This window comes from Ictidomys tridecemlineatus, chromosome 5 (genome assembly GCF_052094955.1).
Source record: "Ictidomys tridecemlineatus isolate mIctTri1 chromosome 5, mIctTri1.hap1, whole genome shotgun sequence".
NCBI lineage: Eukaryota > Metazoa > Chordata > Mammalia > Rodentia > Sciuridae > Ictidomys > Ictidomys tridecemlineatus.
In genome coordinates, this window is record NC_135481.1 from 154,531,818 (window position 1) to 154,551,576 (window position 19,759).

Genomic DNA, 19,759 nt, shown 5'->3' on the forward strand with positions numbered 1-19,759 from the left:
ATTCACAATAAGAGGGAGTGGCACTAGGGAAGAACTGAGTTACTTTAGATTAGGTAGAGGGGAGGGGAAATGAGGATAGGAAGGATGCTAGGATGAAACAGACATTATTACCTTATGTACATATAGGACTACATGACCAATGTAATTCTACAACATGTACAATCAGAAAAGTGGGAAATTATGCCCCATTTATGTATGATATATCAAAGTGCATAAATGCATTCTCATGTCATGTATAACTATTTAAAACAAGTACAAAATTTTTAAAAATGAAGGCTTAATGATGAAATGCTAGCAATATTTTTTTTAAAAAAAACCTTGAACAAAGATGCCTACCAACATTACATCACATGACATACCTGAAGTGTTATTTAGTTCACTTACCCAGAAGAGAAATATTGAGTTCAAAAATGTAGGAGAAAAATAGTCATTGTCTTGTTTTGCACATGGAATGTATTATGAAAGAATAAAAGATTATACTTTGAAAAAATATCAGAAATAATGAGCAGAGCAATTGGGTGCTTGCTTACAAATTCAACTTGCAAAATATCATTTATCTTGCTCTATAAAAACTGAGACCAGCTGAAAATGTCATGGAAATGACCATGACAAATGTAATGTCAATGACAGCAATTTTTTTTTAAAGAAGATTCTTTTTTACAACCAAAATAAAAACAAATAAAATAAAAACATGTTTCTCCTAATAAAATCTTAAAGCACCAGAGAGGGGGGGAAAAAGAATAAGACTGTGACTACATGGAAAGACACTCTGTTCTGGGGTTGAAAATTCAACATTACAGCGTTTGAAACTCTTTTCAAGTTAATCTGCACATTTACAATGGGCGGGTTGTAAACGAGAGTAGTTTGGTTTTAAATAGACATTCCTGTATTTGAAGGATGGTTCATTGATCTTCCAGGTTTTTGGCTTTGCAATGGTGCAAAAAAGTGATGAGTATTCAGTAGAAACCAGACTTAGATATTTGAGGTTTGCTCTTTCCCAGGGATGGTAACATGCCATTCAATCCTCTCTAGATGCTGAGCTTTGAGCCTTGACGCCCCATCAGCCACGTGATCCTGTTCACAAGATCACAGGGGAGGAGCAACACTCTGTGCTGATAAACTGTGGGTCTAGGAATGTTGGATGTATTCAGTGCTCTTTTTTTTTTTTTTAGTACTGGGCTCTCATGTGTGCTAGATAAGTCCTCCATCACTGAGCTACACAATCAACCATCAATGCATTTTATGACCTATAATATTTTAAATTTATGATAGGTTTATGCCCCATTACAAGTTAAAGAGCATCGTAGATATGCTGACTTTTATTATAGGAAATATGTATGGGAAGTACCACAAAGAAAAAAGAAACGAGATAAAAAGATATCAGAACAATTTATACAAAGAAGATATGCAGATACATAAAATCCAGACAAACTGAAACATTGTAACCTGCCTATAGAAGTCTAAACAACTTGGCATTTTGGTGTATGAATAATTAGGCTAATACAAATAATTAAAATAATTGAACTAAATACTATCAGAATTTAGTTAATAATAAAAATGATATTTAAAATCAATAGAACAGGAAGTCTTGGTTCTTTAATTAGACAACTAGATAACTATGAGGGGAGTGGGGATTAGTTAGATCCCTGATTCATGCTGTCAAGTGAAATAAACTCCAGCTGTAACAAAAAAATATTCAAGTAAAAAGTAATACTGTAAAACTACTTAAAAAATGGAAGCTTTTTTTTTTTCTTCAATGAGAGTGGGAAAGAAAAGCCCTTCTTAAGCAAAACACAGATGCAGAATCCAAAAGAAACATGGCTAATAAATTTAATTATATACACATTAAAATGTTCTGAAACTATAAACATACCATAAACAAAGTCAAAAGAAAAATGACAAACAGAAGAAGAAAAGACAAAGAAAAGAAAAAAAGAATTCACACGTTCACGCGCACACACATATCTCGCAGGGAGAGCTAACTTTTCAAGTATGTATCACATTCCTGTAAGGAAAACACTCAAGTCTCAAAAGGAAAACAGACACCCCCACTCCCACTTCCCCTAAAGAAAGCAGTTCACCAGAGTCTGGCCAAGGAATGCAAAATGGCTAGGTCATTGAATACAACTTGGGAAAAAAAAAAAAAAGTGACCTTGTAGGAGCTGATAAGGGACAAACTCCAGAACATATTTCTAAGTGACAAAATAGGGCATGACAGAACTGCACATATATGGCTATGTTTACACTGGAGGAGGGACACGTAGAAGGATGTGCCGGAAGACCCTCTCCCACCCGGTGTGGGCCTGCAGCTCTGGAGAAGGGTAACGAATTGCACTGCATTCCTCTAAATACCGCTTCAGTTTCAAATCACATGCATACTCACAGCCATTTTTTTTTAAAGCTAGGTAATTTTTCAGAAAAAAAAAAAAAAAGGTGGGAAACACATGGTCCTAGCAACTGTCACAACAAGGAGTCCCCAGGACTCTGCTCCAAAAAGAGTGTGGGCTGGTGGGGCTGGTTTTGAGAGGACCCCCAATTAAATACGTGTCACTTGGAAGGTACCTTGATTAAGGCCCTTCGGAGCAGTCTGTCCTCTGAGTCACACCATCATGAGCTAACAGGAAACCCAGTCATTGGTTCCCCTGTGAGGACCCGGACCTGTGGGTCGCTTCTAGAAAGTCCTTCTGTCTGTGTGACATTCTTGCTGGTGGAAAGACAGCTCACTAGGTACGAGAGAACTTTCAGGAAAGAAAGAACATGGCAGGGACAGGCAGTGAGCAAGGCTGGAGTCAGATGCGTCCTGAGAGGGCAACTGGGTCAAATAGTACTTGGGATACATCCCCTGGGACCCAGGACTGCCATGGATGCCATGGATGTCCCCTAGCTCTATGATGGTTCTGGCCCTGTGCACCCAACATGCCCCTGTGGGTCATGTGAACTTGCTTAGCATTGGAATGAAAGGAACACCATTGCATCCATCCAATTCCACCCTCGTTTCTCCTCTCACACTGGGACCTGGCTCCTGATCTGCCAGTGTGATCTCTCATCCTGAATCAGGTATATTTCCAGGTTCGCTTTGCACTTGGTCCACCACTGCAGAAGCCGGGAAACCTGTGCAAGGTCCCCATACTCTCCCTGCCATGTCTGCTTTCCCACTGCCCTGAGAGCCACTCAGCCCCCACACTCTCTGGTTTGCAGAACCTATTCACGTCATGTTTATGCATGCCACTTATCAGAATCTATTTTGATGTTTTTACCTAACTATGAGTTCCTTGAGACTAGCACTGAATATTTTATTCCAAACCCCATGGTTTAGTAAGGTCTTCAGGCTTCTGGTGAACGGTGTGAAGAGAGCGGTCTGAGGAAGAGGTATAGAGATATAGGAAGGAGCCCAAAGGAACAGCTGTTACCTCCCTGTCTGCCTTCTACTGGAAGAAAAGGCCTTTGGACCACAGCACATCAGGCAGTTAACTTCACATGTGTCCCTGAGGAGAGCAGGGTGTGAGGCCAACTCTAACTTGCCTGGGGTGGTACATTTCAGGAAATTCAGAAGGAGCCAATGGAGCAGTGAGAGATTTTCTTCATTTCCCTTGAGTCATGCACACCCAAATCCAGTCTAAATCTCCTCCATAGCAAAATTAACTTTAAAAACAGGCACATTGGCACAGTGGAAATACCCAGCAGGGAACAGGTGATTCACCTCCAACCACACTTAACCATGTGGCTGAATCTCAGAGACACAACATTGAGGAAAAAGATGCCAGCCATGAACGGCACACAAGGTGACTCCACTGATGTGAAAGAGCCTGAGGTGATTGTCACACTCTGCTGGCAGAGGCAAGAGAGTGGTCAATTCAGGGGTGGTTATGTTCACAGGGGACACTAGGGCATCCAAGGCTCAGGAATGCTCTGTTTCTTGATCTTGATCTTAAAGCTGTTTATTTGAGTAAGTTTAGTTAGTAAGAAATTATTGAACTGTCAATGTATGGATTTGTGCCGGTCCCTGTAAATAAGTCATATCTCAGTCAAAAAAAAGATCATCAGCTGGGTGTAGTGTGCACACCTGTAACCCCAATGACTCGGGAGGTTGAGGCAGGAGGATTGCAAGTTCAAGGCCAGACTTAGCATCTTATCGAGAATCTGTCTCAAAATATAAAGCAAAAAGGGATGGGGATGTAGCTCAGGGGTGGAGTGCAGCTGGATTCAATCCCTGGAACCAAAGACAGAGGGATAGGGAGAGAGAGAGAGAGAGAGAGGAGAGAGAGAGAGAGAGAGAGAGAGAGAGAGAGAGAGAGAGAGAAGAGAAGAGAATAATCAGTGCTCAAGGGGAGTTGCCTACTGTACCTTCTTAGAAAGTATTTCCACCCATTCTGTGCCCTATGAACCACTGTAAAACTCTCCAAGTACTCCTCTGAGTGGGGGTGGGCCTGATTTATAGGAAAAAAGTGGCGCTGATGTCATATGTCTTCCTTGTTATTTTAGCCCGCCTTTTATTATTTTTTTGTTCTTACTTTAAATGAGCCCCCCTTTTAAACTTCCTTCCTGGCATTTGAGTCATTTCCCAAGGTCTTTGTCTGCTGCAGCTAAGGAACTTAGCATTCAATATGGTAAGTTCTACTGTTTGTTTCTCCAGGGGCTTTTTACCCAGATGTAGGCATGAGCTGAGCAGAAGATTTGGGGAGAAAATAAAATCTGAAAACAATGACTGAGTTTTGCACTAAAGCAGGACCCTGCACATGCATCCCACCGTGCAGAGGTCTAAGTTCACCTGCAGTGTGAAGGGCCACCCATGAAGAGGGTCTGGGGAGGTGCTTTCACCAGCTCCCTGTTCTCTAGCGACAAAAGTGAGAAGTCCACACTCTGAGATCACAAGACTGGGAAGCCAGAGCTGGAGAGACTGGATTTCTTGTTCCAGTGAGGTACTTTCCTTTCAGATACACAATCTCAAGTATCAGCCTGGACCAGAGTCAGTATGAATTAATTGCCATTAGCTGCCTGACAGGGAAGAAGAAATAGGCATCCTTCACCATCAAGATCAATACCGATGAGCAAAGCTCCACAATCCATTCTTAGCTTTTCCCATCTGGCTCTAAGGATCTCAGTGGAGGTTACTGTAAGGTTTCCAAGCTGATCTTCAACTTCCCTTCCCAGGTCCCCAGGCCCTGGTCTGGCCCTTAGCTGCCCCTCTGCTTTCCTCATGCTAGAGAGGTTACCCCTGAACTTGCCAAATGCTAGCCATGTGCCCTGGGTGGCAGGGAGGCCAACACACGACAAACTTCAGTCATGGCAGATGGAGGGTCAGCAACCCAGCCTGTGGTCCAAATCCATCCTGCCTCTTAGGTTTATAAATAAAGCTTTATTGGATCACTGCCATGCCTACTCCTTTACATATTGTCTCTGGTTGCTTTTAAGAGAGATGCTTAAGTAGTTGCAATAAGGACCAAATGGCCCACCAAGTGAGAAATATTTACTATCTGACTCTTTATGGGAAACATTTGTGATCCCTCATGTTACGATGAGAGTGAGCTGTTTTGCCTCTGTAGTGGGTTCATATTTTAGCAGAACCTTCTTGAGTACAGTGCCTGCAGAAAAATGGCTATTGTGTTGATAGACCCAGAGTATTCTCAGAATAGCAGAAATGGCATTTCCCACCCTTCAGTGGTTCTCCAAGCCCTGTTTTTTTGGCTCTCTGAGCTTTCTGTGCTTAAAGCTGGTTCCCACCCTTTGCAGAGGCCTGGAACTTTGGATCTCTGGAGACCAAGCCTTGCGGGGACACAATACAGACCCTGGCCTTGGGTTTGTAAGATGTGGTATGGATGCTGTTTGGCTTCCCTGCAGCTAACAGAGATGAACTAATTTCCATCCAGTTTGCTCCCAGGCCTTCCTCTGATACTTTTAACAAAACTCTATTTTGACGTAATTATAGACTCACCCATAGTTTGTAAGAAAGATCTCCATGTTACCATTTCCCCAATGGTGGCATCTTGTAGAACCATAGAATGATATCACAACCAGAATACTGACATTGATGCAGGCAGGATGCCGGGTATCTCCATTGCCTCCTGTTGCCTTTTTATAGCTGTTTCAACTTGATCCCTCACCTGATCCTTCCACATTAACCCCTGGTAATCATCCATCTATTCTCCATTGCTAAAAGTTTATCATCTCAAGATTACTGTAGATGGAACCCACCACTTATTGTTACTTTCACTCAGAAAAATTCCTTTGAGATTTATCTAGGTTGATATTTATCAGTAACTGCTTCCTTTTTATTACTGAGCAGTATTTCATTGAATGAATGAGCCATATTATTCAACTATTCATCTGTTAAAGAGTATTTCTAGTTTGGGGCTAGTATGAATAAAACTACTATAGACATAGAGATAATAATACAGCAGAGTCTGATCTTCACGGGGCAAAAGATTTTGGCTGCAGATTTCTTTTCCTGAAAGACTCTGCGCTTAGTGGCACTTTGGAACAGCCACCAGAGAGCCAGGAATAAACCCAGGAACTGGGGCTGCCTGGCATCTAGGCAAAAGAGGATTCTCAGAGGACTGTCTGAGAGCCATGGGCCTGTGTGAAAGCAGCTTTAGAACATCAACGAAGAAGAAAATGAATGTGGTACATGGAGAAGAGAGGTGAGAAAACAGGGGTGACAAGTGCACAGCCCGGAGGGCTGGCTGGGCAGGAAGAGAGAAGGCCGTGGGCTGTTTGAGAGGGCAGTGGTTTGAATTAGATGCCTCCTATTCTTATGTGTCTTTTAGAATCAGGTTGTCCATCACAGGGAGAAGAAATCAACCACAAACTTCAACCAGAGCAGGATTACGCTCCAACTGTCGCCCACATCCTTTATGGTTTTATTCTGACACACTGCGGCGTTATGCAGTTTCATAGCTACTTCTGCATTTCCTATGGGCAACTTCCCTCTGCCCATAACTTTAAAGTTTGAGTCATATGAAATTATGTTTGTTTAACTGAATTCTGTGTAATTAGCTGGTTTTGCAATATATCCCAACTCCTGCAAACTTGCCATCATTTTATTTATTTTTTAAAATTTTTTTATTTGCCAGGTGAGATGGTACATGCCTGTAATCCTAGCAGCTAAGGAGGCCGAGGCAGGAGGAACGTGAGTTCAAAGCCAGCTTTAGCAACTGCAAGGTGCTGAGCAACTCAGTGAGACCCTGTCTCTAAATAAAATACAAAATAGGGCTGGGATGTGGCTCAGTGGTTGAGTGTCCCTGAGTTCAATTCCCAGTACCAAAAATAAATAAATAAACAAACAAATAAGTAAATTTTTTATTTGTTCGAATTAGTTATCCATGACAGTAGAATGCATTTTGACAATCATACATAAATGGAGTATAACTTCTCATTCGTCTGTTGTACATGATGTAGAGTTACACAGGTCATATCACCATATATACACATAGGATAATAATGTCCAATTCATTATTATCATTCCTACCCTCAGGACCCCTCCCCTCCCTTTACTCCCCTCTGTCTAGTCCAAAATACCTCTATTTTTCCCCTTCTCCTTTTGGTGAATTAGCATCTGCATATCAGAGAAAACATTTGCTGGCTATCATTCTAAACTATACGTTTTATCTGGACTCAGAAAAAAAAAAACACTAAAATCACTTCTGCCTTAAAAATGGAAGAGCTTAAAAAAAAAACAAGGAATGGGCTGAGGTTGTGGCTCAGTGGTAGAGCACTCACCTAGCACTTGTGAGGCCCTGGGTTCGATCCTCAGCACCACATATAAATAAATAAAATAAAGCTATTGTGTCCACCTTCAACTAAAAATAAATAAATAAATAAGTAAAGCAGAAACAGTGCACACTTGTTGAATTACTCAGGTGAAATGCTGCAGCCCCTGTGCCTTCTGGCTTTGCCTTTTAAAAGAAACCATGTGGAACTGCCCTGTCTAACAGCATCACGTTTTATCCCAAAAAGGCAAAGGATGCAGCCTGCCCCTCAGGTAAGTCAGGAACAGTGTCTGCAAGTTAGAACCTGAAGTGACCGAGTGTCTCACCCCACTTTTTGCCACTCACTTCATTCCCATGGGAAAAAGAAGGAGATGGTAGCAGGTATGTGGGTGTAAACGAATGGTCCCTGGCTAGTTCAGGCACATCTGCTCATGACCTGTTTATGCTATCTTCTGCTCCCTGCTTTGTCGCTGTACCTCTGGGTGTGGTACAGGCTATTGGAGCATGAACAGGCAGATAAAAAGCCTGTCTTCCTAAAACTATTGAGCCATCATCTGGAATTTCTGCGGGTGTCAGCAGCCACCTCCTTCGTCCACTCAGTCCGCACCTCGCCAGGGAGATCTTCTCTACTACTGGAGGCAACCCACCTGGAAGAGTTTTGTCTTTCATCTCTTTTCCCAAAAGGAGAGGGGGATTGTGGAAAGGAAGCTTGGCCCCTAGGACTGTGGTTCAGAAATTCGATTCTGCACACAGACCCCATCTGTGAGGTCCTGGGAAAGACTTCAGAGGTCTCTGGGTCAGTTCTCATCCCACAAAGTAGAATTTTGGGGAATCAGAAGTCTGATCAAAAGAGAATGCTTTGGGCTGGAAGGAATGACCAAAACCCAAGTGGTTCAAACAAGTAAAAATGATGATAATTTTATAAAAGAAGTTGTAGCTGGTGTGATTCCAGGGTTAGCGAATTCTGTAGTTCTAGGAACTTTGGGGACCCAGGCTCCTTCCATCTTTATATTCTATATTTCTGAGCCAGCCAGCCAGAAGATTGTTCGGAGGTCAGGATGACCGTTTCTCTGGTCTCTGTCTCATGGTAAGGGAGACTTTCCCAGAGGCACCCGAAACTTTGCCTTACACCCACTTGGGCAGCCTGTGTAACCTGTCCCTCCTGAATCAGGTGTTGGCCAGGGGACGGTTGGTCCAACATGGGCTCAGACCTGTCAAATTTTAACATATAGATAGGAGAATTTCTCAGCATCTCCTGAAGTTTGTCTCTTAAAACGAATGAGAGAGGGTAGCCATTGGAGAGGCATCAAAAATTCCCAAGATAGTATAATCGGAACTTTCCACAACACACTTTATATAGAGAGAAATGCACACCCAATCCAGGATAAACTCCACCTAGTTTTCAGTTGAAGAGTTATCATGGCTTTTGATATAAGAAAGCACATGGGCTATTGAGCTGAAGTTTAGAGACGCTGAGCCCTCCAGGGCTACAGAGTCAGCATAGTTGTACAGATCGGGAGGCCCATGTGGGTGCTGACTGCCATGACAGAGTAGGGGTCAGCATGACAAGGAGCTTTAGTTTTCCAAAAGAATTCAGAAATTCAGATTTTTTTTTAAAAAAGTCTCATACTTTAAAAACATGGACAATTAATGGAAAATTCAAAACACTATGTGGGTGTAATAATTAGTAATGAAGAACTAGACCCAATCTGGGAACTGGCAGTTAGCCTCATCCAGATGTAGAGGCCCAGAAGCAGAAGTAGTTATGTGGTTTTGCTGTTACTTGTTTTTTTTTTCTGACTGGGAGTGGCATCCCCAGCTGGGGAGACACCCACTGTTACTGTGGAGACTTTAATAAAGTACTGTTAGGTTTTTCCAGAACTGGGGAAAGGTCATTTCCCAACATTTACTTTTTAGAAAGAACTGGAAAACAAGGATGAAATTAACCAGGATGGCTAAGAGAAAACAGACAGGAATGTGTCCTGTGAAGAGACAGACACTTTTCTTGCTGTACAGGAGAAAGGTAGGGCGTGGAAAGTGTGATTCACGGTTGCAGAAGGAAACCAGACGTGATCCAGAACTGTTATGGGAATTGAAACCGGATGATGAAATGTAGCCACCAGTGAAATAAAATTAGACAAATAAGCCCAACCAAGAGCAGAAAGATCCACATACAGGCAGATACATTAGTGGAATCATCCAGAAGGAGAGTCGTGGGATCTCTGCCCACCTGGAACCATCTTTACTTGGATTCTCATCAGTTTAACTTCTTTCAGCGGGTGGGCAACTGGCATTTAAGTGTTAATCGTGCCTCCATGTCTTAGAGGACCCAGTCCTAATGGGGAGGCTTGATTCGTAAGGGCTCTTCTCCATCATTTCACCCCAGGGTAGACTCAGCCTGTGCCCCACCCACAGCCCTGACCCCCACTGCTAGTACTCACGCACCCCGCCCACCTCAGCCGCCAGCACCTGTGTTTTCTCCATCCACTGAAGCTGCAGGATGGCCATGTCTCGGCTCCTTCCACTTGTTCTGCCTCCTCTCCTGCCACCTTCCCCTGTTTCTGAAAGTTGGAAACATGGAAACTGAGAAAAGCAGATCAGGCAGCTTGTACAAGAGCAGGCTATAGGTTATTTTCAAGAAAAGGGAGATCAAAACACAACCCAGTTTAATGTTCAAGATGACTGATGGGAACCTGATTCAGTAAGCTTGTTCTTTACGAGTTGTGAAGACACGAGCAGTCTTCATCCATTTACTCAGTGAATAAAGACCATAATGGAGTCAATGTGCCTGGTGGCAGGCTTACCTTAGTTGGCCCATCCCCTCATCTGCCCTCAGTTTCTTCTACTGTAGAGAAGGAAGGGGCTGGAGTGGCACACTGACCTTTCACAGGAGGAAATAAAGGGCACCAGAGATTAGAGTTACTCAGCTGAAGTCAGTGTGTGAGTGATGGTAGGGAGGGGGCACGGGAATTTGCAAGTGTCTTTCACTATAACTGATGGCTCCACTTCTTGCATCTCAGGACCACAGGGACAAATTCTAGGTTTTGTGGAATAGTAGCAGGGAATCAGCAAGACCAGACTCCAAGGAGTGACTATATGGGACAACAGGATTCATAAGGAGCTCCACAAACATGTATAATAAGTGGCATGTATTGACCAGCAATCAGAATTACAGAAGATAGAAGCTATTATTATTCCCCTTTTGTATAGCCACAAACAGCTGCCTGCAAAATCCATGTACTTTGCCAATAGTTTTGAATATTTATGGCCCAAGGAAAGCCCCATCTCTAACCTAGCCTTCACCTAAGGACCAGGTGGAACATTTGGGTTCCAAAAACCAGTGTGCATGCTTCCTGGTAGACACATGCAAGTGACGGTTATGGATGAGGTGCATCGGCAGCCTCCTTATTCTGTAGCCTGCCAAGGAAGGTCTATGCCTCTGGAACTGTGAAGGATCCTGCAGAGAAGCAGCCAAAAGTAGATTGTGTTGCTATAACAATATATCTGACTCTGGGTAATCTATAGAGAAGAGAGGTTTACTTGGCTCATGATTCTGGTGGCTGTAAAGTTCAAACACTATGGTGCCATCTTCTTTTGAGGGCCCCCTGGTTGCATTGCAACATTGCATGGGAATTATAGTGTATGTGTGTATGTGTGTGTGTGTGTGTGTGTGTGTGTGAGAGAGAGAGAGAGAGAGAGAGAGAGAGAGAGAGAGAGAGAGAGAGAGAGAGAGAGGTCAAATGACAGGAAAAGCAGCAAAGCAGCAGGATACCAGGGAGAATCCAGGCTCAATCTTTTATAACAACTACTTTCAGAGTAGGGGGGTGGGCACTAATCCACTCATGCATAGATTCCCTAACAAGGGGTGCTCTGACCTAATCACCCTCCCCTAGGCTCCACATCTTAAAGGACCCATCACCTCTCAAAAACATTACACTGGGTACCAAGTTTCATTACAAGATCTTTGGAAGACAAACTATATACCCAAACTCTAGAGCACGAAGCTGGCAGGTCCTAAATGTGGCTCTGACACCCCGGCAGCTGGAGTGATGCATTGGTATATAGATCTACCACCCACTGACATGATGCCAAAACTTTTGAATAAGACATGGATGCTATAATCCCAAAGTAGGTAGGGTAATCTCCATGAGCACAGGCCAAAATTTCAGGACAGACTCTCTGGCTGTGTGTTTGAAAACTCACCCACACCACCCTGCCTTACATGCACTACCTGAGTCCTGTGGCTGATCCGCTGTCTGCTCTGATGGGCTCTGCTCCAGCATGCTCCTGGCATGCACTTGTGGGCTGCTATCGGATACTGCTCCATCTCTGCATCATTGGGAGGGTGTGGGGACTTAGAGCATGCTACACATTTCTTCTTCTGAGATGTTCTTGGTGGCCCCTCTGAGAACCAACTAGGGCAAAATAACCATAATCGTTAGAACCGCTGCATAGGAAGTGGGAGTCTGCATTCATGTGGTTCACCACAGCCACAGTCGACTAAGCACTGACTGTGCCAAGTGCTTTACTAAGTCATCTTGCTAATCTTCATGCCTCTGTGGGGTGGGGCAACACCGGACTTGTAAGGGAACTGAGGCCCATAGAGGAAATATACTTGCTCACAGATGCATGGCTAGTAAGTGGCATGTATTGACCAGCAATCAGAATTACAGAAGATAGAAGCTATTATTATTCCCCTTTTGTACTAAATCAGCAGAGATTGGAGATGACCACTGAGGCCAGCCAAAATGGAGGCAGCAGTCTTTTCCTTAGGGAACCAGGAAAATCTAACACTCAGTTTTTCTGTTGGCTCTTGGAGTAGCCTCCCCAGCTGTAAAAAGCAGTCCTAACTCCCACCCAAGGATTCCTGGGTGTGGACCCAAATACATCTGACACCTGATAAATTCTCCGTGGATACTGTGATGTCTATCTCTCCGAGCTGGTTTCTATTTCTCAGGAATCTCTAAAATTGCCCAATAAGCTTCTCAAAGAAAAGTAAGTTTTCATTGGAAAGCAGGTCTATCTATTCACCTCACAGGATGCCACCCCCCCAGCAACTCTTGTGTCATTGTTCTCATTTCCATGGAAAATCAAATCTTGCTCTGTTAGGCCAAATAGATCATTTTGATTTCTGTCAAATTATACTGTCCAAATAGGGCTAAATTGTCAGGACAACTTACTGGAGCTACTGAGAATGTTGTAAATGCCCAACAGAACCTGAAAATCACTCACATCTACAAGAGTGAGATTTGCAGACTTGTATCTGGGGCACAGAAACCGTCGCTGGAGATTAGGTGTAAAAAAAGATCCTGCAGAGAGCTCAGTCCTCTTTGTGATTTCTCTCTTTCCAAAGGTTGACAAATGGCCTTTGCTTATCAAAGCAGGTTGTCAAGGGGTGAAGCTCAAGTTAACCTTAAAGACAACATTTGGCCCTGCCAAATTTTCTATAAATGCTGTGCATGATAAATTATGTGAGGAGACTATTGACTAAACGTGGAAAAATCAATAATGTTCTAATAAGAATGTTTACTCAGACAAAGATCCAAACAAAGACTGGAAAGTGAGAGAAGACTTTGGAAAATACAATGTCCTCATCTCCAGGAAACGGAATAGGGGTTTTGTTCCTTTTGATTTTTGTCTGTGTTGGGGATGAGGCCTGGAGATATAGTGCTTGACTTTTCTCTCTTCTTTGCAATCAGAGTAAGAGTGACCGTTGTCTACTGATGGCTGCCCAACAGTTACTAGTATTGTCTACTGATGGCTTCTTTGTGCCACTCCCTACAGGAAGCACTTACAGCTATTAGCTCATTTAATTTAATCCTCTCCGCAGCACAATGGCATGTACCACTTATTCTTCCTGTTTGATGAACTAGGAAACTAACTTCTAGAGAGGTGAAGAAGGGTTAAACACAGACCCAAAGCCAGGGAAGGAGGCACGGATTGAGTTACAGGAGGTAGATTCCAGCGCAGCAGGTTCCTTGTGTGATGGTAATTGGTCACTTTTCTGAGTGTTTCTCCGGTTATGTGCTCATTTACAAAGCCCCCTGAGGTTTGGAGACAGCTGAAAAAAAGAGTTGAACCACACAACCAGGAACAGAGTGGTTCATAGTTCGCCTAAAATCACACAGCTAGTAAGTAAAAGAGTGAGGTTTAAGTTCCACTCCTATAGTACAGATGTCTTGTATTACTTCAACGCAGAACAAGTGATCAATCATTAATGAGCCACCTCTGCCTACAAAATGTGTCCTCCAGTGATTTTTTCAGAAGCAGGCTAGGATCCTGGTACCCAGATGGGCCATTCCTCATCTCTGTAAAATCAAGTACTTCTATGAAAAATTGCATCATGATCAAAACAAATGATCGTGTCTTTATTAGTTCTTTAGTTTTAAAGCTAAAAATAGGAGAAATTTGAATTTTCAAAAATGGTATTCAAATTCAATTAATTGCCTCATGCACAATCTAAAATTTGCACGTACAAATAAAAAATATCAGGTCTCACTGCCTCCATGCTTTTCCAGGTCGTCGCTGAAATTCAGAAAACAGCAAACTCCAAAATATGACACCCTGGGATGCTGTGTACTTTAAAGTAAAGGTCCTTAAAGATCAGAAGATGCTGAAAGAGGCTTTTCTCTGATACCCCTATCTGCCTGAAGACCAGATCTACCAAAAAGAGCACATTGCATTCTTCCCCTCCCCTGAAATTTTATAATATATTGGAGGGAAAAAGATTGAAGCATGTAACACTTTTGTCTCAAGCTTTTGCCTGTCTCTGAGGCTCATTCAGATTCCAAAGAGAGAATCTTTTCCTAGCTAATTCCTGTCTCCAGGATCCATTAATTCCCCCTAAATGTTCGTGGCACCTCCCGTTTTCCTCTCCCCTATTAAAATATATTCTTATTTTATGAAGTTCCTGGGCATATGTGCAGGTTAATAAATTCTATTATTTTTTTTTTATCTCCTGCTAATTCTTCTATTGCCAGAGTTTATTTCAGCAGATTGAATTCAAATGTGTAGAGGGAAAGTTTGAACTTCTCTCAGTCACGCACAATGATGGAATTGAAGTGACTCGGGTCCTGTTTCCTTCTCTGATAATCTCTGTGCTATCATTGTCTATTGTAAGTCTGTTGTATATACCAGAAAGTGTGGACTCAACAGGAGCTAGAGACCAAGCAAACTGAATGGTTCCCAACTACTATAAACTTGCTCCCTAAGGCACCTGGATAGTTTTGCAATTGGCTAAGACATAGACGCAAGTGGATATAAATTTCTTAAAATTTCCTTAAATTTCTTAATTTTTCCTCCAATAGTTAAATTTTTTAAATACAAAGTTCTTAACTTGTCTTTCAGGAAAATAATCTGCTCCATGATGGTTTGGAACAGACTTTTCAAAAATAAATGGGTGCAGAAGTCAGCTCATTGGGTCAATGGCCTTTTGACATCACCCATGATGCAGAACGTCATAACCCCCCCCCACAAAAAAAAAAAACAACAACCATGCAACCTGTGTAGAGTCAGGATGACCTTTTACACCAGTCCAGAAGAACTTTAAGCACCTCTTCTCTTTTCCAAATGATTCTGCTGCAACTGATCAGGGAGGCAGATTTGAATTCGTAGCTCCTTGTCCTTTTTGCCAGTCAGCTGTGTAATAAAGTGCTTTCTTTTTGCAAAAACCCAATGCCAGGGGTGGGCAAGTGTGCCTGCCTAGTATGCCCTGAACTTGATCCCTAGCACCACAAAATACAAAACAAAACACAAAGTCTGGTGTCATAGTATTAGCTACTAGGTGTGCCGGGCAGTAAACCCCTGCTCCACAGCCAATTAGTCCATGTGGCTGGGACCAATTCTACAACTGAGTCAAGTGCAATGCTAACCTGAGTCAAATACAATAGTTATTAAAGAAAAAGTGATTAAAAGTGTTAATCCAAAGCTTAAATACAGATTATTAAAAACAGGGGTGGTGACCACAATTGTTTAAGACAGAGCAACCAATGCTTTTTGTAGGGAAGAGAATTTTATCATTGACCTTGTTTACAATTGCTGGGACTTGGCAAAAAGAAAAAAGACAATTCAAAAATAGTAAAGAGAAGGCAGACCTTTAATCAGTTTTAAATTCTCTATAAATGAAAAACTACCTATTACCTGTGTTTCCTTGGTCTCTGATCTGTGACAGCCTTGTGTTTTGCCACTGGTAGGGCCACCTGAAGGTCCTGTGGATTGTATTTTTGTCCTCTCTGAGACCATCTCACCCCTTGACGTCCCTTATTTACCTGGGTCATCTTTGAACATGTCCTTCCCTCACCAAGACAGCTGTTGCTAACAGCCTGTGGCCAGTCACATTCTCCTAGCTGTCTTCCCTCTCATTCCACCTGTCTGCTACAAGATCCATAAGGCTCTGCAACCCATGTCCTCCCCCTCCACATGCAGATAACACAGCCCAGTGCATAGTAGGTGCTCAATGTGCACTTGAGTGAAGGAACAAATGGAGGAAAATTAACTGATATATATATATATAGGGCACCATATGTGTGTCGTACCAAGAAAAATTCTGTCAACTTTGTAAACCTCCTTCATTCAAATTTTAGTTCAAAATAAAGGGGGGGGGGAAAGCCTGATGCCTGAATGAGCCACAAACCAATTAATCAGCTCCTGAATAATTGAGATTAAAGTGTTCCCATTTTTTAGACCAGAACATTCCATTCCCAGCATGATGTAAAGTAAGTTTCTAAGGCAATTTACAAGGAAAGCTCTGACTACTCAGTAAGACTCCAACATAAAAGCAGATGATTGGGGGCTGTGACTCAGGGAACATATCATGCTGTTAGGCTTGTGACTATTCTATGATACCTGAAACAGTTTCTATGCAAAGACCCACCAAGGAAAGCTATTTGGAACTCTGGGCTGTTGATTCCTGTTGTTTAAGGATCAGTCCTTGGAGAGGTTTTCTATAATCCACACTCTAATCATTTCCCATGGGGGAATTTAATATGCAAGTTGCCAGTTTCCTCAGTTTGCTCTCAAGCTATCTTATTGGTAAAAGTTAGCCAAAACTACCCAGGAAAAGTAAGTTCTGCTTCTTTCCTGGAGCTCACAGATACCATGCCCTTGGTTTTTCTGTGACCTCTGCTACCTCCTTTTAGTCAGGGAGACCTGGAGCTGGAAAGTCCAGCATGTCCCAGTTGAATTAACCCTAGCAAGCAGCAGGATTGAAGGATGGAGCAGAAATCAGAAGAATAACTAGTAGGAAAATTGCATTGCATTTTGATAGTTAGTGGGTCAGTTTTGTAGGTTGGAGGGAGTTGCATGGGTGCAATTTAGATAGAGGTCTGGTTGCATATGGAGAGAGAGTTCAGCTGTGGTCTTAGGGCCCATTTCCTTTCTGTCTGCTTTCTAACCAATTTCAGAAGGAATTATGGAGTATAACATCACTATGATTGATGTCAGGACAAGAAGTTTCTCCAGAGGCTCTGTTTCCACCTCCTTATTTATAGATGAGGGAGATAAGAGCTGAGTTAATAAGGTTAATGGAAATAATGAAGTAGAATTTATGACTCCCAGGGAAGGGTGGTTCCTGCATTTTATATGGCCTTTCACACAGTTTGTGCTTCAGAGATCCTTTCTAGGTTAATGGGTGAATAAACAAAGCATACTTCCTTGTTGTTTATTATCTTCTTTAAGATGTCAACACTTGACAAATTCAAAGTAATAGATTTGAAAGTTCTTAAGTGAAAGATAAAGAACCACTTGGCAAAGATCTGGAGGTCAGAGTGGTTATCAAGTTGCAAGTTACTCATTCAACCCCTATCCTTAAGCACCAACAATGCATCATGCTGGGCGACTCCTGCAGGATGGCAAGTTAACTGAGGAATCCAGGAATCCAGCTCTGGGCTGCACAAAAACTGGTGTACAGACAAGGAGAGAGACTATGAATGGATCAAGTCCACATTGCAACCCAAGGTCAAAGTTGAGTCTGCCTGGTGAGTGCTACCCTCACACTACTTGGGGTCTGCTGTCTTCTTACCTTCCATATACAGGTCTCAGGTTGGTTCCTCAGCTTACCTTGTGTCTTAACGAAAAGCCCAGACTGGGGTTAGAGGGTTCCATCTCCTCCTGTATTTCCCCTTCCTTTCATCAGGCTCCCGTCTCACTTCCCTCCATTGCCAGACTTGTCTGCAGGGTGTTGATCTGTGCTGATCCACCATGTGGACATCATTCTGCCTAGTAGCTGGGTCTCCTTTATATTCTAGCTTCATTGCCTTTCTTCACAGAAGAGACTTTCCAAACTATCCACCCACCACCCTACACCGGTTTCTACCCAGGTAATGGCCTCTCTTGACACCCTGACATTTTCCTTGAATTGCTTGCAAATAAGTGGATTTATACTGTGACTTGTTCAAATTTGTCCATTCCAAAAGATGTCAAGGATCATGAAGGCAAAAATGCTTCCTTGAAATCCAGGTGCCTAGCCCAGCCCATAGTAGGAACAACTGTCAGGTAGGTGGGTGGATAGATGGATGGATGGATGGACAGACAAACGGGTGAGTAGACAGGTAGGTGATGGATAGGTGGGTGGATGGAAGGATCTCTATAGGCACAAAGGAGCACAAGGAGGATCCAGAGGTCTCTGAGAAAAAGTCCCTGGACTATCTTAAATGTCTTTTCTAAAATGACAAGGACATAAGGAGTATTTTTCTGAGGTGTCCCTAGCTGGAGTTTGAGATGGGTACTTTTATCCCTTGGGGAGGCTGAGAGGAAGGGTGCCCATCTCAGATTGCCATAGAAGTCAACATTTCAGATGTTGGTGCATTGCTCACTGCCCTGTGGCAGTCCCCTGTGGTTCTTTACCTGAGAATTTCCTCTAATGTACTGGGCCTTTATGGGTAGCAGAGTGCCAAGGAGTTGCTACTGTGTAGTGAATTATTAATTTTGAGGACTTTGAAGTTGGATTTTTATATTCCAGAAGCCAGGCTTAGGCACTTTGACATAATTTCTAGTTTTCCATCTCCTTTCAGCAACTTAATGTGGTCAGTCCAGATGAATGTCTTATATAACTCCCTCCTGGTTACCACCTCCCTATGGGAGAGCCGGATGCCTATCAACCTACCCCACTCAGCTATGCATCACGCATGACTGTGCAGATTTGCTGCAGTGGCCATCTCTGTCACAGGACTCATGTCTGCTTGTTCTGAACCATTGATTAGACTCTCCTCAGGCAACCTGCATGGGTAATGCTCCGGACCCCAAAAAGGGTTTTGACCTACAAATCTCTCTTTCTTTCTGTACCTACCATCTGGACAGCTCCCCACTTCCCATTGGCCCAGCAAGGCACTCTGCCCTCTTCTCTCTGAGACCTATAAATAGTACAAAAGTTTCTGTCATTTCAGGTGTTCAGTTGAACTTCCTCCTTTGGGTGTCACTTGAACAACACACCTTGAAACTAACTTCTTCCCCCAGTGAGAGAGCTGCCACCTTGGTAAGAATAAACGGGACACAGATGAGACAGGAACTACAAGGGCATCCACCTGTGTCTACAACTTTTCTGGGAGAGAGAGAGACACCTGGTCAGGTAGGCAGAGCTAGAGTTTATAGCCATTGTCCTGAGAAAGACCGTAAGACCAAATTAGGGAAAAATGCAGCCATCTGGAGAGGAGCTGGAGCACTGCTGGTTGCATCGGGGATGACTGTGAAGTGTGGCCTTCACAGGAGGCCAGTGTTACCTGCTGCATTGTGCCATGTTCTATGGGCCCCTTCCTTGTCTGTTTCATTTCCCTTCCCAAATAAAATAATTGCTCCAAATTCTTGTCTCAGGGTCTATTTCTGGGGGACCCCAACCACACAAGTCCTGGTGATCAGAGGTCTATGATTACAAGAAAAGAATCTTGGATTCAAGGACTTTGGATGAATTCACTTGCAGCAAGAGTCATGCCACAGCTTTGATTCTACAGCCCAGAGCTCTAGCCCTTTATTGTCATTCTCACTGTCAAACTCCAGTCTTTGATTCGAATTCCCTGTCCTTGAACTCCCCCAGAGCCAGGGGAGGAGACAGGCCAGCCAGC